The following is a 6,951-nucleotide window of genomic DNA, read 5'->3' on the forward strand; positions in this document are numbered from 1 at the left end:
AATTGTTAGTACCGAGGTCCTATGTTAGTAAAATATTGTACATGGGACACTCGCATCTACTAGGGGCACACCTGGGGAAGGCTAAGACGAGGGAGAGGATCCTCGCACGGTTTTACTGGCCGGGTATCCGACAGTAGGTGACCGAATACTGTCTCACCTGTCCCGAATGCCAGAGAAACGCGCCGAGACCCACAGTATGGAACCCCCTAATCCCCCTCCCTATCATTGATGTACCGTTTGAACGACTGGCCCTAGACATTGTGGGGCCAATGTGGGGCAGATGAGAGAGTTTCAGCCGGGGGAGTGGGTCGTCGTACTGGTCCCCACGTCCGAATGCACATTTTTGGCCAAGTGGCAGGGGCCATATGAAATAGTCGGAAGGGTGGGGATGGTCAATTACCGGGTCAGACAGCCGGGGCGGCGCAAACCGACCCAAATATACCACATCAATTTGTAAAAAAAATGGCAAAGTCTAACCCCTCTCCAGGCACCGGCCCTCCTGGCGCGGACCACCCAGCCCGAAATACCCCAAGTACCCACGGGGGACCAGCTGAGCCCGAGCCAGACTCAGGGGCTCCAAGAGATCATACTGCAGCACCGGGACGTATTCTCTGAGATGCCGGGACGGACTTCGATGGCTCGTCATGACATCCGGACCAAGCCGGGAGCCCCGGTCCGAATCCGGCCCTATTGCATCCCAGAGGCCCGCCGGGCGGTGGTCCGAGAGGAAGTCGACAGAATGCTGCGGTTCAGAGTCATTGAGCCATCGCACAGCGCATGGTCCAGCCCGGTGGTGCTGGTATCGAAGCCGGATGGGACGTACCGGTTCTGTAACGACTTTCGGGGACTGAATGCAGTGTCGGAGATTGACGCGTACCCCATGCCCCGGGTGGATGAGCTCATTGAGAGGCTGGGCCCCGCCCGGTTCATATCCACCCTTGACCTGACTAAGGTTTATTGGCAGGTGCCACTCACCGCGAGAGCGCGAAAGAAAACAGCGTTCGCCACCCCAGACGGATTATATCACTATACGGTGCTCCTCTTCGGAGCGCACGGCGCGCCGGCCACGTTCCAGCATATGATAGACCACGTCCTGAGACCCCACCAGGACTACGCAGCGGCTTACCTGGACGACATTATAATATCCAGCGCATCCTGGGACCTACACCTCCGGCAGCTGCGAGCCCTCCTAGGGGCTCTGAGGGAGGCAGGGCTCACCGCCAACCCGAACAAGTGTCATCTCGGGATGGAGGAGGCCTCCTACCTTGGATATCGGGTTGGGCAGGGCAGCGTTCAACCCAAGGTGGAGGCCATTCGAAACTGGCCCCGGGCGGTGGACAAGCTACGCTACTACCTCCTGGGGAGGTCCTTCACCCTGGTGACAGACCACGCACCGCTGAAGTGGATGGCGACGGCGAAGGACACTAACGCCAGGGTAACACGGTGGTTCCTCCTACTACAGGATTACAACTTTCAGGTGGACCACCGGCCCGGGAAGGAGAACAGGAACGCAGACGCGCTGTCCAGACGGGATGCCTGTCTCGGGGCTTTCGAGAGGGACCACAATCTTGAGCTGAGGAGGAGGAAGTGTGGTGACCCGCACGTAGCCCCGGGTATACCTGGCCTTCAGCACCCTGGACAGCGGTATAGACTAAGGGGCAGCGTAATTGACGGAGTCTACGCCCAACACACCCGGCTGGTGCACATTAATCCATCAGGTCGAGGGCTCGTTTCGCCAATGCGGAGTACCTGCGACGCAAACAGGTGGAGGAAAATTACAAATATGAAATGAAAGATTTTTAGCGATTTTTTAAAAAGAGATTCAATGGGCTTAAGTGCTCTTTTACAGGTTAATGACCAGCTTGTTAAGCAGTAGTCGACATGGGAGAAAATAATTGCATGCAAGAACATCAAAGCGGTATCGTCAGTCAGTGAGTTTCTGATCTGCCTGTTTGAGAGATTATATTTGACTGAGTTTGACACCTTTTTGATGTGCTTCCAGAAGGAAGGTTGGGACTCCCAAAAAAAATAAAAAAATAAAATTGTGAACATCATACAGACAGTTTTTTCTGTTTAAGAGGAGACAGGAATTGGTGAGCCAGGTCTGAACATGGACCAACGCTGCTGTAAGTGTTTGTGCAGCTTCTGCAGCATTTGCTGCAGCCGTGAAGATTACGGCATACAAGCTACGCTACTACCTCCTGGGGAGGTCCTTCACCCTGGTGACAGACCACGCACCGCTGAAGTGGATGGCGACGGCGAAGGACACTAACGCCAGGGTAACACGGTGGTTCCTCCTACTACAGGATTACAACTTTCAGGTGGACCACCGGCCCGGGAAGGAGAACAGGAACGCAGACGCGCTGTCCAGACGGGATGCCTGTCTCGGGGCTTTCGAGAGGGACCACAATCTTGAGCTGAGGAGGAGGAAGTGTGGTGACCCGCACGTAGCCCCGGGTATACCTGGCCTTCAGCACCCTGGACAGCGGTATAGACTAAGGGGCAGCGTAATTGACGGAGTCTACGCCCAACACACCCGGCTGGTGCACATTAAAAAAAAAAAATTGTGAACATCATACAGACAGTTTTTTCTGTTTAAGAGGAGACAGGAATTGGTGAGCCAGGTCTGAACATGGACCAACGCTGCTGTAAGTGTTTGTGCAGCTTCTGCAGCATTTGCTGCAGCCGTGAAGATTACGGCATCATCTGCATACAACTGGGCATGGACATTGTTACATACATCAAAGAAAGCCTTAATATACAACAAAAATAAAATTGGTCCGAGAATGGATCCTTGGGGGACCGCTACCGGACAGTGTAGGTATGGGGATTTGACACCATTGATCACAACACACTGCTTTCTATTGGAGAGATAGGATTTCATCCATTTGAGTGCCTGGTCCGAGAAGTTGAAACAGGACAGTTTGGCTAGCAGTACTCGGTGGTCAACAGTGTCAAAGGCCCTTTTAAGATCAAGAAAGACAGCCCCAACACAAAAATGTTTGTCCTAGAGACACTTTGTTTTCTACATGAACATACTTATTGCCGACTCTGTGGAACGATGAGCGCGGAAACCAAACTGCATTGGATGCAGAGCTGTGGGGCCATTGTTAAGATGTTCAATTAGTTGTCTAACCATTTCTCTGTTATTTTTGGAAATAACAGGGAGGATTCTGATTGGTCTATAATTGTTAACTTCTGATTTAGTCCCGGATTTAAAATGTTGGTGGAAATGGCATCCATTTCAAAGTGTTTCTCCAGTTTCATCCTTCTGCCAGTGGAGTCGCAGTTGCTAATTTCACACGCAGTTAAAAAATAAATAAATAACCAAATTGCGGCGAAAGCTTTATAAATGAGGCCCCTGGTCTGTAGCTTCTCTTCATCAAGGTTTCACTCAGGCAACCTTGAAATATTAAAACATGCCAAGACCCACCTCCCCACTCCCCCCCCACCTCCCCCATTCTTGCATGTCATGTCCTCTCTCTCACCAATTATTCCTGTTAATCTCACCTGTCTCTATCCCAATAAAGCAGAAATACCATATATTTTTTTTGTAGAATTAAAGATATGGACACAAGACGGCACAAGTGCACAACAAAATTGAATTTTGAGAAGCGTAGCACAAAGCAGCAGTTGTTAGACAAGAGTAATGACATCACTCTGATGACATCACTCTGTCAGGCCTCTGTGACTGGGGCAGTAGCTGATGACTCAGCCAGTTTATTACTCTCCACTCTTTGTTCTGCTCATGTTGTAATGGAAAGGCAAACAAGACAGTTAAACATCCTGGTCATTGCCCTGTCCATTTCAAAACACACTGGGAATACTTAGCTTAAAGTACTCCATTTATTTTGCACAAAGAGCAATTTTATATGATAAAACAACTGGCAGTCCTGAGCTGAAACCCACAGCTCATCTTTATCAGGATGAGAAAACTGCATAAGGTAAAGAAACAAGTAGAGCTTTCATGGCCATATTCAACACAACCTTGTAATTTAAGGTTTGATTAGTGAAATGAATTAAATACATTTGCATCAGTGCTTCATTACACTCAGATATGTGTGAGCTATCGATAGTCTCAATGAGGCAGGAGACAACATCAAGGTGGGAGTCACCAGACTTCAGTGATGAGAGTCAGCAGATGATGAATGAGACAGGAAGGGAACATGTCTGACAGTTCCATAGTTACACAGCTTCATAACATCACAGGACTCTCTTTCAGCCAAGCGATTGAGTCAACCTTGTTCAAGGTAAAAACACCCCACCCATACAGACAACTGCCCTCACTTTTGTTACCAGTGTACAGTAATTAAGTAGGAAAGGCTTATCAGCCAGATTTGATGACATGGTCTGGTGCGTGAGCCAGTGACTAAAGCACCTCCTGACTAGAAACTTGCTGATATCACTTTATGACTATACTCACTATCAGTTCTGTCACCCAGGTATCTGTTAACATCAATCACAACTAAAACCACCAGGAGGTGTGTGAGGTTGGAAGGGTTCTGCTTTTACTTCTTGTATTATGTGATTCTGTATTTTTGTGCTGCAGAACAGGAATCTGCCATCTAGACCAGTTTTAACTGATTCAGGCCAGGTCTAAATGTAACACATTATACAACAGTTAGTTCCGACCAAGTAATTTGATTGGACAAGAGGCATTCCATGAGTGCTGATATACAGTATAACAGCACTGGGACCTTTAACTATATGTATCACTCCGCCGCACAGATGTTCTACTAAATGACCGTTTATTAGACTACATGTTTGTGTTCAGGTTACTAGGCAACAGTCCATTTGAAGTTCAGTTGTGGAACTATTTTATTTTAATTTTTATGATTAAATAAACAGACAAATCATAATCTCGCTTATTACTGTTAACTAATAAATCGCTCTGTAGAACTGTTGTAGAAAAGCAATATCACACTCGAGGTTGTGCTGTTATACTGAATATCTGCTTACTTCCACCTTCGTAACATCAACCGCCTCCGCCCTTCACTCACTCCCAACAGCGCCGCAATCCTGGTCCACTCCCTCGTCACTTCCGCCTAGATTATTGCAACTCCCTTCTCTTTGGTCTCCCCCACAAACTGCTCCACAAGCTCCAACTGGTCCAGAACGCTGCTGCCCGTATAATCACCAGAACCCCTGTCATCAGTCACATCACCCCCATTCTACACCAACTCCACTGGCTCCCCATCAAACACCGCATTGACTACAAAATCCTCCTCCATACTTTCAAGGCCATCCATAACCTCGCCCCTCCATACCTGTCCGACCTCCTCCACATCAACATTCCCACCCGGTCCCTCAGGTCTGCCTCCTCCATCAACCTGACCGTCCCCCCAGCCCGTCTGTCCTTCAGCCTTCAGCCGCTCCGCCCCTCGCCTCTGGAACTCCCTCCCCCCCGACATCAGGAACATTGATTCAATCTCCACATTCAAAACTCACCTCAAAACTCACTTGTTTACGCAGGCGTATGTCCGTTGACTTACTCTTCCCGTGTTGCTCTCCTCTGATTTTTAATTGTATTTGAATTTTGGAACTGTTTTTTAAATTTGTTGTACGGCGACCTTGAGTGCCTTGAAAGGCGCCTCGTACCTACGACCGAATCACAGCCGTGCTGATATTCAGTATAACACACTCCCTCTCGTGTGATATTGCTTAATTATAACATCTGGGGCCTCATTTATAGAACGTGCTTATGTGACGGGGTGTATCTTTGCATGAATCACTCTCAGCTGGATGGCTCACGTTCATTTATTCTGTAGAAAACAGAGCATCAAATTCTGGACACGGGACTTGCAGGGTCATCGAGCTAAATTCGCATCAGTGGTTAAAGATGAACTGAGGGAGATCACGTTACGTCGCGTGCAATTGCACTGTCCAGCTGTATTTACACGGCATCCGGGTCACGGATACACCCCGGATATACCCCTACGGATACACCACGTTATTAAACCCCTAGAGGGCGCAGTTTAGCTCTATTTTAGCTATAATTGAACTTTGAACTTTCTACTCCGTTACACTTAGATCAAATTTTGATCTTACCCGTGTCGTACGTAGAAAACCACGTCAACGTAGTGATTTATACAATTTCAACGTCCCGACTCAACTCGAAATCCAGTATCATTTAGCGCGTGGCCGGGCAAGGTCCGTTGTGGAGCGCACTATAGTGTTATATAATATATAATATCCTATATTATATTAAATTATTATAGAGCTTATATATAGGCATGTTGAAGAGAGATAAACAGATCCGGAGGGATATAAAGAAAGACTGAAATACAATCAGAAACATCAGTTCCCTTTAAATCTTGAATTAAACTCATTTTCTCGGCTGGTAACAACATCGTTAATTTTATGACGAGCCACTTAAACTTCGCATGAATTACAGTAGGCAACGTTTTTCCAGTGCGGCTCACATGCCTGTAATAACTCCGCATAACCAGTAGGTAATGTACGTAAGCAAGTTGAATACTCGACGTCGAGCTACGATCGTTTCCACGTTCAAATCGACTCACGTTGAAATTGTATAAATCACTACGTTGACGTGGTTTTCTACGTACGACACGGGTAAGATCAACATTTGATCTAAGCACGTTCTACGTCAACGGGCCACGAACAGCAGATATGTCCCTGTGGTTGGAGGAAGAATACATCCTACCGGGGGTTGAGAATTCACCAAGGAAAGATGAAGTGTTTGACAGAGGAGAGACAGAGGCCTCGCGTTGGTTACTTTCTGCGAAAGTAATCGAATAAGTCGAATGAAGTACAGCAACTGGACGCAAACCATAGCTTGCAGTACATCAGTACCACTGTCGTGGAGGAAGCAAACACAGAGGGGATAACAACAGTGGTAGAACCGACCCAACCCCCTAGACCTGTAGCCGAAAAGAGACTAGCAGGGCATAGACTGCATGTGAAGTGGCCTGGTGCCGGGGATAAGAAGCT

This window comes from Nansenia antarctica (genome assembly GCF_963989245.1).
Source record: "Nansenia antarctica genome assembly, chromosome: 5".
In the NCBI taxonomy this organism is placed as follows: Eukaryota; Metazoa; Chordata; class Actinopteri; order Argentiniformes; family Microstomatidae; genus Nansenia; species Nansenia antarctica.